Here is a 15,122-nt window from a genome sequence, read left to right as displayed (position 1 = left end):
ATGGCGTTCCCAGACTGATCTGTAGTTTAAAAACATTACGACTTGTCTTGGTGAGGATGTGGAGAAACTGGAACCCTTGTGCACTGTTGGTGAGATTGTAAAAGGGTGCTACTGCTATGGAAAACAGTGTGGCAGTTCCTCAAAAAATTAAAACTAGAACTACCATATGATCCAGAATCCCATTTCTGGGTATACCCCCCAAAAGAACTGAAACCAGGTCTCGAAAAGGTATTTGCACATCCATGTTCATAGAGGCACTGTTCACAATAGTCAAGAGGTAGAAGCAACCTAAATGTCTAGTAACAGAAGACTAGATAAAAAAAAAAATTGTGATATATACATATGACGGAATATTACATTAGTCCCCCCTTGACCTTGGGGGATATGCTCCAAGACCCGCAGGGGAAGCCTGAAACCTAGGCAAGAACTGAACCCTACATGGGCTGTCTTTTCCTATACATACATACATACATACTCAGGATAAAGTTTAATCTATAAATTAGACATAGTAAGAGATTAACAACAATAACAGAAAAATTGTAACAATATACTATAAGTTATACGAATGTGGTCTCTCTCAAAACACCTTATTGTAATGTACTCACCCTTCTTCACAATATTTTTCTTCTTCAAACTTGCACAGATGGAAGATTCATTCTTACCGTGGATCTCAGCAACCCCAGCACACAATTCTTTTTCTTTCCTTATTAAGTAGAGAACTTTCACCTTTCACTGAAAGGAAGTACTTTACGGCTTCTCTCTGGAACATCCAAATTGCCAGCAGCACTTCTCTTACATTTGAGAGCCATTACTAGGTAAAATAAGGGTGACTTGAACGCAAGCACTGCGATACTGGACAGCTGGTCTGATCGCCAAGATGGCTACTCAGTGACTAACCAGAGGGGAGTATCCACAGAGTGTAGACACTGGACAAAGAAATGATCATGTCCTGGGTGGGATGTAGAGGGATGCCATGAGATTTCATCACTCTATTCAGAACGGTGTGTAATTTAATACTTTAATAAATTGCTGATTTCTGGAATTTTCTGTTTAATATTTTTGGACCGTGGTTGACTATAGGTAACTGAAACCTGAGAAAATAAACCGTGGTTAAGAGGGGACTACTACTGTGTCATTCCTCTCTCTGTCTCAGGGCAGGAGAACATCAACTTCCAAGATCATTCCCAGTCAGAACTCTTTGAATTACTTGTAATATCTGACATTTGCCATCTAGAAAATTAATAAGCATACTTTTTCTACTATCAGCTAAGTCAATGATAAAAAATTGTAATGGTAACTGTAGGAGTGACTCACATGAACACTGAGCCATCAATCATTATTGCAACTTATGTTACTAATAGCCAAATAGTCTATTCTAGACTACATCCTTTTAGGTTGCTTGTGGTATTCTTAGATTGTAATCAATTTTAACCAGTTTAAAATTAAAATACTTCTTATATAGTTTAAAAGCATTCATTCTATAACCTCTTATTTTTTTTTTCTGTAAGCTTACCCAGTGAATGTTAAGAAAAAAACCTCATTAATAGAAATAATTTTGAGACAATATATTAGTAAAGATTGATCGGTGAAATTTTATGAAGAAATTTTCTTTGAGGCTCAAAGACCATTCAAGTGAGAGAAGAATTATAGCATATGTTCCTTTTATTTTTCACGGATGATGGAGATGAAAGGAATCTATGGTATTATAGTTATTTCACCTCCTCCCCATTGAAGAAAAGGGCATGCCATTGTTTTTAACCAATATATGTTGGTTTGATACTTAAAAGTCAGCATGTGGAACACTTGAAATCAAAATGTGTAATTAAAGAAAATTATACACCACCAAGTAGCAAATTCAGTGCCATTTTAAATTCCATGTTGAGAGAAAAAATGCCAAAATTTGATCTTGTCTCTGGGGACCATGCCATTGGAGTTGTTATCACAGCTACTATTATTTCTACTGGCATGACTTGTGTTCTCAGATACTGCCAAATATGGATGGGAAGGAGGAGTGGCGACAGCTGGTGACATGGTCCAGCAATCTGCCAGAACCTTGGAGCAAATTACAGGGGATGTTGTGAAGCGAACACAGAAGCAAACACCTTTGCCATCAGAACCCTGAATGTAGCTTATGCCACCAGAACCCTGAAGAGTACACTTTCAGGTTTTGGCACTTAAGAGTAAAGATCTTAGCATGCCTACCATTATTGGCTAAATGCTGCTTAATATTACAAGATCAAGCAAACATTCTCACAAAGACAAAAAATATGAGATAATGCGAGAACCAGCATCTGCTAAGAAAAACTGACTTAAAAAATATCATCCTGAAAATGTCTGCAATTTATTTTTGTTTAAGCCTCCCAAATCTTGAAAGTTCATCTAAGCAAGCTTAGGTCTAAAGTTTCTCTTTCTTGTAATTCCTCTCACATTCACCATGGTACATTTCCCACCAAATAATCTGAGATTCATTAAGAACATGTTATCAGAAGTTGCAAGAAAAGAAAATCAGAATCTGACCTTTTATAGTTAGGAGCATGGTTTTTAACAGAGATAGTTTGTTTTGTCTTGTGTAGCCTTTTATGTTAAAAGAGCCCTGGGTCCCAGTCTTGATTCTGGCTCTAACTAGTTGCAGAACACTGGCAAGTCACTGGGCCTCTCTGAAGCTTAGAGTTCTCATTTACATAAAAATCTGAAGAGTCTTCACTAGATGATCTCTAAGGTATCTTCCAGATTTTTATTCTATGATGTGTCAATATATTTTAAACTATAAATATTTAGGCTAAATCATTGAGCATAGGAAAAAATTACATGGCATCAATAAGGCATCAACATATTAGGATACCAATGTTCCGCTGTTTTTATTTTAAAATAAAATATAATTATATGAAGTCAAACTATCATTGTATGCATAAGATACCTTGGATATCTTGGGTTTTGAAAGCAAAATTTTCTCATTATGTTTTAGTTTCACTAATATATCAATGTACATAACGCACACAAGCAATGATTAGATTTTACGGAGAAAAAATAAAAATATTCTTAAATATAAGGCAACGATTTGATTTGACACATGCTTGCAGAATGTAACCAAGTTTTCAATGTAAAGACAGCAGTTTCTACTCTGGACCCCTACTGGTTTAAACAGTCATTAGGAATACACAGTTTTCCATAAATTATCTTTTGTTTTGTATTTCCTGCTGTGTTCACACACATGTTGACGGAATGTGTTAGGCAATATTTTGGCATTCTATTCCATTATTTTGTTAATAACTTTAAGGCTAATATTATATTAATAGTCCAGACCTTGGTGACCCAAATATAGTTCTTTTAAAATCAATATTTCTTTTGAAAGCTTTCATATTAATATGTACTCAAGCTTAGTAAGAAAAAGGAAATTATCTCAATTATAAGATATCTTGCTATCCAAAGGAACCAACACTTGATGTAGCAAGTTTCTCTAAGTATTATAACATATTGAAATCATAAGCTTTATGAACTAATGGCATTTTTTAGAGGGGAGAGTAAGGAGGTTAGAAATAGTCGTTAATATTTTATATTTCTATGCTGTGTATTTTTCCTTTCTACCTTTTTGGTATTTTGTCATTAATGGAAAAGTAGAATCACATTGGATACAAAATGTCTTGATGAGCAAATAGTGATTTAGCTATGTAGGTTTGTTTCTGCTAACATATTTGACTCATATTCTTTTATAAATAATAATAATAAAATTATACTTTGAAATTTAACTACATTTTTTTTCTTCCTTAGCTGTGTGGATTCAGTGTAATATGTTTGAGGATGCTGCTTAGGAAACAGTAATTCCAGCTGCCCACTGACAGCCAATGCTGAAACTGACAAGAGGCTTAGGAAAATCAAGCTGTTGTTTCTGTCACCAAGGGAATTAAGTCAGGATTTCTAAAACAGACTGTTTTCCTAATGTGTCGTTAGCTTTCTCTTATTTCCAGGTTCTGCTCTCTGAATGAAAGAAGCAGTCATTCTCCAATCTAATGGAAAGAACAAAGTGTTCACCACCATGATGAGCTGCCCAAAGGGGCCAATCATTATCAATAAGCTAGAGAGTCTTTGAGGTAACGGTTGTCAACATTAAAGAATCTGATAAGAGGACGTATTTCAAAAACATTGAAAATACAAAATGAAATAATTTACATGCTTTATAGACTATTCCCTGCTTGCCAAAATACTGGGTTTGCTGTTATCGTGAAATGTACGTAACAGAGGATTCATTAGTGACAGTTATTAGCAGCTTTGCCATCGAAACCCTATGGATGTGCTCATTATTCAAAGGCTTGTTGCACTGACTTGATTTTTGTCTGGATTCCTCTCTTCCATAATAGCTTTAAGAGCTATATTGACTTTTACGTAACAAATGTATATGTATGCTAATAAGCTACTTAAGCATAACATTTTTTCTCAGCTGGTTTTGACTTTTTGTAAAAGTAGTTGAATGGACCTGAAATTTACAATTCTTTGGAAATTTAAGATAACTGTAATCACCATTATGAAAAGCTCCAACTATTAGGGCTATGGAGATTCTTAGAGGAAGGTTGGTATATTAAAATATAGCAAACTCCAGAAAAACATTCCCTTCATATTAATTCACTCCTCCTCCAAAGGTTACATTTGAGAGAGAGAATATAATTTGTGAATGTGTGTGTGCGCATGTGTGGTTGTCAAGTGGCGACTTTAAACAGAGTCAATGGCCTTTCAGGAATCTGGGCACAACCAGTTCACATAGTTTGTCGTTCATCATTCATCAGCAAAAACGTAGTCAGCGTATACCTTATCAGGTTCTGTTTCAGAAGAGAAGCAGTGTGGTATGGCACCCACTTCGCCACCCCCAGTAGGTAGTGGTAACTTTGACAGATGATACCAGTCTCCCTTGACCTTCTCAACTCACCAGGCAGGGTAGGAAAAAGGCCTGGGAATCCAGTGCTCCAGCGGCCCCCATTAATCTGGGATCACCTGGAGAAGTGCTTACCTTAGTTATAAACTTATCCTAACTATTACTAATGGATATTTATGGAGCATTAGTGGCAATTTACTTCAAAGCACAATTCAGAGGAAGAGGTCATTTCTGATCCCCAGGAGTCTTGCTCACACTGTCTGCTTGCTTTTTGCACTTGGTGGTCTTTGTTTCCTTTCCTAAAAATAAGTGGCCAGCTTTCCCACTTTGAACATGCATTGCTTCTCAATAAGTGATTCTTTTCTAAGATCATGAAGAATTACTTTGAAGAAGTAAAAAGCCTTTAAAAATATCTTTACTCTAAAAATAAAAAATAATGGTAAAATTTGTGATTATTCGAAATGATGGAATAATATAATTAGTTTTTACGTACAGATTCTATGTAATTTACTAACAACATCATGCAGTTAACTTGTTAAAATTACAAATGTAGCTAATGAAAAGATTAAGGATCTAGAATGAAACTAAAAGACCTAATGGAAAAGACCTACAGCATTTTCAGTCCCCTCAGCAGTGACTCCTGTACTCTTTAAAAAACATGTGTTTATCGCCTTTATGATATAATTGTGAACCTCCTATGGTATTATTATTTTATAAATATTTTCATATTTATATATTTATTTTTCCTTGAGATAACTGACTTAAAATTTTTAATACATTTATTTTGAAAGGCAATTTTATAGTATTACTTTAAAGGAAAAATCAGTCTCTCTTGATATAAATAGGCAAAAATAAGAATAAATGGAATAAACTGTAAATAATGTTATTAAAATTGTTCCTTATTTGTGAAAGAAGTGTTAGAGACAGGTGTCATGACATGCTAACATCAACTGAGACCTTACCTTCCCCATGAAATAAATAGATACAACAAAATAAGAATTCAAAAAGGAATACATTTCTCATATTCTCATTTAATCTTATTTATTCTCCTGCCCATGTACCACCTGTAAATTCTTAAATTTTATGAGAAACAATGCCCTATGCTATACTGGGGACAAGTTCTGGTCCCAAAATAAGGATTCCGTTTTAATATTTATTGGCTTTAACAATGGACAAGTCACTCATTCTCTGAGCCTATGATTTTCCTTTCTAAAAACCATGGATAGCAATATTTGATTTACTAGATTATTACATGGAATAACTATGGATAGAATTAATTGAACACTTACATTTTATCAGGCACAGCAATTACTTTATTAATTATTCCCAAGAGCTGTATTATTACTAATCCTGTTTACACTGATGAGGAAACTCGGGTTTATGGAGGTTAAGTACCCTGCTTAAGATTACACAGGTAGTAAGGGATAGAGGAGAGATACAAACTCAAATCTTACTGCTTTAAGAACTTGTACTTATAAACGGTATTCTAAAAATATATTGTAATGCAACATGAAAATTTAACATTATATTTTTCCATATAAGTTTATGACTGCAGCTTACTCATCTCTGTAAATTCAGTGTTTAGGAGGGATATTCAATAATTGCTAAGTTTAATAGAATTAAATTGACTGTGATATTGGAAATAATTAAAAAGAAATGCTTGTGAAAAATGACTAAAAATCTTAAGATACAAAACTACTTGTATCATTTTTCTCAGAATGGGGAGTCCTATAATCTAGGCTTAGAGGCAGTAACTTTTCTAGGGAGCCTTGGATGTCCTTCTATCACCCTGGGAAATGTAGGATAATATGTGAAAGGCTTCCTCTCCTCTAGAGGCACAGGGGACCTACTGAAAGTGATCAAGGGGACAAAGATCTCACTATTAGAGGAGGGCACAGAAAGGATCAGCCTGTGGCTAAAGTATCTGGAAGAAAAAGGAACCCCAGGTTAGAGCCAGCCAATGTCATGCCAGCCTCGCTGGTAGAGAAAGTCACCAAGAGAGGAGAACAGTTCTCTCTCTGGAAATCTGTATAAGTCACCAGTGATGGAATCTAAAAGGCAAAAGAAAGACTAGAAGTTTTGAGAAAACATCTTGGTACTATACAGGAGTGGGTCTAGCTAAAAAATACAACTGTTCTTTGGTTCACTGTATGTTATGTGCTCAAAATGCACAATGAAAGGGTCTCAAAGTCCACTTTTAAGCCCAGCTCAACACAATGGCAATTGGGCATGCTGACCTCTTTGGTTATCAAATGCAGAGCAAGATGACTTTTTTTCCCCAACAACTTTTGAAATACAAAAAACACATACGTTTTAAAAATTTCTTCAAAATAGATTTAATAGAATACTCATAAATTTTTGGAAAGAACTCAGAGATATCATTTCTTTTCACAGTTTTAAAACTATTTTGGGGGCATATTTTATAAATAAAATTCTTAAAGCATATATGTGTACTATCTAAAGTTAAGGGGAAGGAGCAAACAGAAACAGATTGAAAATTCTTATGCTAATTCAAAATCTAATTAGCCAAAATTTCCAAAGTTACATTTCTCTCCACTGTTATATGTTAACTACAAAAAGGGTTCTAGCTAGACCAACTCAATAAAGAAAACCAATGAATATCATAACTTTTTCCCTCAGACACATCTAGATTTGATTTTTATTATATCACAATATATTGGTTTTAATATTTCTGAGAATTGATTTTTTGGGTCACATTTAGGTTTGTGTGGTAACACTTAAAATTTGTCCTTATGTCAGCATTTGTCAAAACACATAATACTAGTTATTATTCTGGTTTTAGCAGGAAAACCTTTCTCTAATGCTCAAACCCAGTAAGTACTGCCTTTTCTGCACTCTCCTAGTCCCCTCCAGTCCTCCTTTTTAAAATACTCATCATGATTACAATTAGGTGCTGTGTTTGCATTCCCTAAGATACCTCAATAAATAAATGTTGTCACTCAATAAACAAATTTTGAGTGAATGATGGGTGGATGGATGAAGTCATTCGTCACTTCCTTTTCTGGTGTTATATTACTAAATCACTAAAGAAGAAACTGTGGAATCATATTTTTAAGGAAGAGGGACACGTTATGTAGACATTATAAGTCTGTAGGCATTCTACAATTATGTAGGAACAATAAATAAACTGAAAGAGTACATGCATTTGAATTTTATTTTATCTCTTATATTCTAGGATGAGACCTTTATTTGAATATAGCATCAATGGAACTGAAAGGTTTTATGCTGAATTTATTTCTAAAATTCCTAGTGTATAAAGTTTTTTTTTTAACCTTACATATGCCAGTTACTTTTCCTTTCACTCTTCTTTATGTAGCCATTTCTCTCAGAATACACTGCTCTCAGTGCCACTAATGTAAAAGCGAATGACATATGCAACACCAATTAAATATTTATGGAATGTAACACTGAAATGGTAAATATTGTATTATGCTTTCCACTTGTCATTAGTCAGGAGATGTTGCTACTTTCTGAAAACATGATAGCCTAAAACAGCACCATATCTCACACACAAGATAAATTTGTCTTGCACAAACTGAAGTTCAGCCGACTTTAAAGATATTTCTTATTGCTGCTGTCCGTACTGCTTTTCAAGTCAGGGAGATCCTTATATTTGAATGGGAAAAACAGTCTGTCTAAATATAATGTTTCTCATGTATTATTTATTTAGCTGACCTCATAGTGAGCTAAGAGTAAAATAAATTATTTTGGGTGAGGAGAGGAGGAGCATGCTTTCTACGTTTGTATCATTTCTTGAATTTGGTAGTGATTTCTTTTTTATGTACAGTAATAAACAAATATTCGGATAAACTCAAAACTACACATTTTTATAGTGTTTTAAGAAAAACCAACAAAAATTTATAATGTCCAAAGAATTGAGTGTGAAATATATAGCTCTTTCCCACTTTAGGTTCAATTCAGAAGTCACTGATATGATTCTGTAGAGTTAGCTATAGAATAAACTGAATTTTAAGTGACCTCTCAATCTTTTCTAGGTTGCCATATGATATGCTAGACGGAGAAAACTAACATTTTCTACGAATTAATAGAGTTCACTTTGAAAGGAAGGACAGACTGCAAAGATGACAAGATAGCCAAAATTTCTGTGGGTGCTAGAGGACTCGGTGTGTGTGTGTGTGTGCACAATTTCATCCTTATAAGGTGCTGTCCTTAATAAGAAAAAAGTACAATCACCTAGAAGGGGCTTTAGTAGATTTCATCCGTTTTGAATTTGCAGAATCAGGGTACTGCAGTATCCTGCTTTATCATATTACTATTACTTTTCTCTCCTAGAGGTAAACTGTTTTACTCTGTCTTCATTCACCACTGAATCAGTTTTAAATATGTCTTTAATTTCATGTATCCAATGATAAAATAAAATACTGATCTAAAATTTTTAGTTTATAATTTTCAATCCTTTAAAATATAAGCGATATATTTTTCTACAATGTGATGAAATCACATTAGTATTAAACATGCTACCATTCCATCTCAGACAAAACGCATTTTCTGAATGTAATGCAGCTAGGAGTTAAGCTGTAGTTGAAAAATGGTATGTAATTCATTGTTCAGTTGTGTTCTATAACCTAATAAAATAGCACTTTTATTACAAAGACATGTCCAAAAAGAAAAACGAATGTCACAACACATTTTATTTTGTCATATATATTTAAATGGTTGATTTTTTATGAAGCATACAGGGCTGGAGTATTTTTCTTTCTGGCCCTGAGTTGCATATATATAGCTAGTACCATAATCAATTTCAAGGTACACAGAGAGGTAAAAATGTTCATAAAATGCAAATAGACACAGAAGTAGGACAGATAACTGCTACCGAATCATAACTGCAATGAACCTGGATTCGACAGGTTATGTTTTGCTAGATCCAGGGAATGCTTATGTTGTTAAACAGCCTTTTTAGTAGACGTATGACAACATCTATTTTAGGAATCAGTTGGTAGCAGCTGTTCAAAAGAAATAAATAACCACATATGTATTTTTTTTTCAGTGAAAGAATATTGAAAATGCAAGTATTTCTTTGGTTAGCAGTATATGTCAGGAGTTCATAAGAAAAACAATGCTGAGTTATTTCTTGTCTTTGGGAAATGAGTGAACAAATCAGTCCCTTAAAAGTTCAGAATTTTGTGGGGAAAAATATGGAGGCTTTAGAGGGAAATGGGAAGTAACTGTTCGAGAATACAGGGTTTCTTTTTGGGGTGATGGAAATGTTGTAAAACTGATTATAACATTGTTTGAATATACTGAACACTATTGAATTGTACATTTTAATGGGTAAACTGTAGGGTATGTGAATTTTATCTTAACAAAGCTGCGATAAAAATTGTTGTTAAATGAATTATTGGTTGTGATAAACTAAGCCAAAAGTTAGAAAATATGCTAACATAACATAAGATTTGATAAGATTTTTGTTTTCTCTAGGTTTCCTTAAATTTAGAAAACATGTGCAAACACTTTTGGTGCTAGTCTACATGGGAAATTATTTGAATTTTCCCATTCTACCCAGCATGTCTGGAAATGTTAATGAGAGAAAATGTCCATAATGGGGTTATTTGAGGTTTGACTTTACTCTATTGTAGTTTTAACTGGTATTAACCTCATAATTCAAATATTTATTTTGATTCATATTTAATATTTCAATAATGTTTATGCTTTATAAGATTTGGGGGCATTTTCCTATGTGTACGACACCAAAAATTTCAGGTTATCTTCCACTTTCTGTGAGAAAAGAACAATAATTAAGACTCTTACTCATTCCATAACTGTGAACAGAAGAAGAAGCAACAGTAACCAAGAGACTATCACTTTTTACTCCATTCTTTGTTAAACAACTGTTGACTATTGCTCATCTTTACAATTTTCTAGTAATTAGAACAGAAAAAAGAAGAAGAGTGAGTTAAGTTAGGGCCCAGAAAATGTGGAACAGGCATTTTATTGATAGGTCTGTATCACGAACTATTATCACTGAACTTAACATTTGTGTTTAGGAGTCAGAATTTTCATTGAGTAAAGACACACCAACTTAAAGATTATTGCATTAGAGAAGAATTTTAACTGGGAGCTCAGTAATCTAAAAAAATCATAAGTGACTGCCGAAAAGAAGTCTGCCATATGTACAAGCTTGGACATTTAATCTTTAAGAATTGGGATATGATAAATCATACATAGCACATCTATTTTATTATGTATTAGCTACAGTTTCTCAATTTGGCTCATTCCTCTATCCCAGCAGGACCTCACTAGACTAGTTTTCTAATAGGCTGTCTGTACCTGTACTGCCCAAATGTTAGCCACTGGCCATACATGGCTGCTTGAGTTTAAATTAATTAACAATAATAAAATTTAAAGTCTAGTTCCTTAGTTGCACTAGCCAAATTTTAAGTACCCAATAGCCTCATGTGTCTTGGCTGGTGAAATGAACAGTGCAGAAACAGGAAACAGGACGTTTCCATCATCAAATGCAACATTTGACAGTGCTGGCCCAGAGCCTTGCTGCTCCAAGTGTGGTCTATGGACCACAGCAGAATCGACCTGGGAGCCTGTCTGAAATACAGACTCTTGGTTCTCACTTCAGATCTGCTGAATCAGAACATGCATTTTAACAAGATCCCCAGGTAATTCCCAGGCACGTTAAAGTTTGAAAAGTACAAGTCTGGACTTTCTCCAAATTACATGTTCTGGAATGCCACTGAAGCAATCTTTTAAAAACATAAATGGGATTCTTTTTCATTGTGATGCTTTAATTTCTTCACTTTCTTCCCTATTTTCAGTTCTTCAAAAACCTCATGGGAGGCAGTATAGTGTAATGGAGTCCTCGACAGTTTCCAGGCCAGCTTACATCATTCATTGACTTTAAGAGAGGTGCCTCTCTAAGCGATAGATTTGTTTGTTAAATGGCGATAATAACTCACTGGGTTGCTGTGGAAGTTAAATCCGGTAATTCATTCACAGCTTCAAACACAATGCCTGGCACACTATGAGCACTCCACACGCATCACTGTAGATATTTCACGTTTCTTTCTTTCCTTGCCTTGGATGACCTCTCCCAAGGCGATCTCCCACTAACCATTCTGACATGAATCTCAGTGAACTGAATTCCTCTTCACCTTTTGAGTATCGCCTGCTAGATCAAGTCTTTCTCCAACATCTTCAGCCAGAGATAGCTATTTCCCTTCTTTTCTCTTCTACTTTTTTGCTTATGCGAACCAAACTGCTATGCGCTGTTAAAAGTGTGTTTGCATACGTCTATGAGTTTCTAGAATGGAGAGCTAATTTGAACTTCTAACATCTATTGGAGTACCTAGAAAAATGTTGACTTAAAATGGTTATTGAAAAACCATAAAAGTACCAGAAGAAAATTTAAATGAGTTTTAAAAAATACTTAGAGTAAATAAGGACTTTATAGGTATAACATGAAAATCAGAAATTATAAAGAAAAAAATTGATAAATTTGATTACTCTAAAAATTCTGTATGGTGTATGGTATAACAATTATGAACAAAGTTAATAAATTGGAAGAATATATAAAATATATGACAAATCATTCATACCTTTAATAAATAAATGCTTGCAAATCACAAAAAGGAGAAAATTCCTGACAGAAAAATGGGGGGCAACCAGGCTATTCACACACAAAAAATACAAATGGTCATTAAGTATATGAAAAGATATTCAGCACTATTAGTGATAAGTGAGAACAACAATAAAATGTTTTAACTTAAGAGATTGGCAAGGGTTAAAAATATTAGTGATTGCATAAACTGGGTAATTTGGCCATGCTTTGCAAAATTTAAAACATGCCTATCCTTTGGCACAGCAAATTGAACACATGTACGCACAAATACACGCATGCATAAGAAAACAGTCACTGCATTTTTGGGAACTAGTTAATTAAAAAGTCACTAAATAAAATTATACATATAAGATGTTTAATGCATAATAAGTGAGAAAGCCTAGTACAAAATGCATTAAAAATCTGGAACCCTAAGTGCATGGAAAAATATCTGGAAAGGTACACACCAAAAGTTGTTATCCATGCAAAAAGTTACATGATCTACAGTAATTAATTTTCTCTTTCTTTTTTGTCCTTCCTTTATTCTCTGAAATTTTTATGGGAATAGGAAAAACAAAAAAATAACGAAGCTTGCCCCGCTTCTTTCCTCCCTCCATTTCATAAGTTATTTGATAATCACGAGATACCTTTATCTTAGAGAAGAGACATGTTCATGCCACATCCTCATAACTTCTCCTAATCTTACTGGAAGGTGAGAAAGAAAATTCTGGGATACAAATAACTCCTCAAACTTTTAAATTTTACTTATTTCTTAAGGCTCTGATGTTATACCAACAGTTCATATGAGAGAAGGAGACCTCTAAGGGAATGGAAAAAAAAGTGTTAAGGTTGACTGCACTTGTGTTAAAGGTTGTGAGGTCAATGTAATGATAACATTGGTTTCCCCATTAATTCTAGGGTTTATCAGACTGATCTAGCTGTACAGGCAAGGGCCTCTTTTCTTCCTCTGCTTTACATGCACATTCAGTAGAAAAGGACAACCTCTCCTAAGAGAAGTGACCTAGTCTTTTTGATCAAGGGTAAAGGCAGTACCTTCAGTCTGAAAAGATTTGTCATGATAACTGATGAAGAAATGAAATTGTTTACTGGATTTAAACAAACAAACAAACAAAACCCCTACATTAGTGTGTTAGTAATTTAAGCACAGGAAGACCAGTGAAAATTCTAAGTATATTTATGCTTAATTACAGCAGAAAAAATATGAGATAATTCTTTGAGGGTGAAAGTAATTTTTGCTTGGTAACACTTGGATTGTATTGTCTTAACTTTTAGCACAATAACTGGATGATAACAAATGTTCAACAAATATCTACAATTAAGTAGATTAATTATAAAATTTATATGTTTCCATGTGGGGAAAACTAAAATCAAAGGGAGAATTTTCTGAGAGTAGTACTAGTAAGAATAAAAGAGGATGCTAACTACAAAACAGTGAAAACAGGCAATTTGAAAAAAATAAACGAGTTTTTATTTAGAAGTCTGATACTCAATTATATTCACTAATACGTCCTGAAAAGAGTACAAGTCTCACAAGTAACAGTGATCTAATCTTACGTTAAAATAATATTTTAATCTTATGTTAAAATAATATTTTCCATAGTCACACAATGTTAATGAAATTAAATAGTATCAGAGCTGATAATCAAAATATTTAATAATTTGTAGGACACAAGCACTTACAATCAGAAAGGATGCCCAATAACATGTCAACAACACAGACACTGAATTCCAGCACTGTACAGTACTTATCTGTTTGGCATGTACTATGGCTAGAGAATCCCCTACAAATGTGCATGCTTAATTTATTCCATGCCACTTATGACTGATACATTTCAGAACCATTTAATATTCTTTAGCAGCACAATGCTGACAAATATAAATAATTTATAAAGCTAACTAGAAGCGATTCTCCTAATGGCTGGTTATTTTCTAGCTGAATACTACACAATCCGTGTCTGAATACTGATTTTTATTGTTGTAATATTTCTCATTTACCTTGAATGTTATAAAATAGCATAGCATTGTTTCATTAGTGTGTGATCTTGGCAAGTGACAACCCTTTCGGTACCTGGTTTGACAATTTTTACAAGGAGGGAGTTAAATTAGATTGAAAAATGACAAAAAGGTTCCATCTTGCTTTTATCACTAATAGACAGTAGCTTTATGAGGTGCTGCATGCAGCACTGTGATGATGATAATGAGGCTGGATCCAGGGTCAGTGGGAAAGAGAGCCCTGATTCATTAGTGATGCCTACCATGGTCAAAAGAATTGGAAGTAATAGTACGTAACGTGCCACATAGTTGCCATCCCTGACTCAGTTATCTCTAAAGTTCCTTCATGCTCCAAAATTCTATTTTTCTCTTAAATGTTGTGACTCAAAATGGTTATTTCACTTTCCAAAGTACATAATTTATAACTAAGGGGTATTATAGCTAATGATAGAAACTGGTTCATTGCACAAGCATCACATTATTCTATATACAGCTCTGTAATACTCTTATCAGTTACAGAATTTCATGGGGCATCACAAATCGCTTTATAAACCTGAAAATGCATCACTGACTATTGTTCTTGTTAGATAAACCACACAGCCTGTGATTTATCTCAGTGGACACCATTAGCATTTTGATGTGGTGCCTTTCCCT

General features: G+C 34.0%; 1 protein-coding gene across 1 annotated transcript in view; it reads right to left on the bottom strand.

Annotated features, from left to right (window-relative positions):
* Positions 1 to 15,122, bottom strand: part of TENM3 (teneurin transmembrane protein 3) — a 400,387-nt gene that overhangs the window by 130,046 nt on the left and 255,219 nt on the right.

This window comes from Pteropus alecto, unplaced genomic scaffold, assembly GCF_000325575.1.
Source record: "Pteropus alecto unplaced genomic scaffold, ASM32557v1 scaffold24, whole genome shotgun sequence".
NCBI classification, from domain to species: domain Eukaryota; kingdom Metazoa; phylum Chordata; class Mammalia; order Chiroptera; family Pteropodidae; genus Pteropus; species Pteropus alecto.
This window is presented reverse-complemented; position numbering and strand designations above follow the sequence as displayed.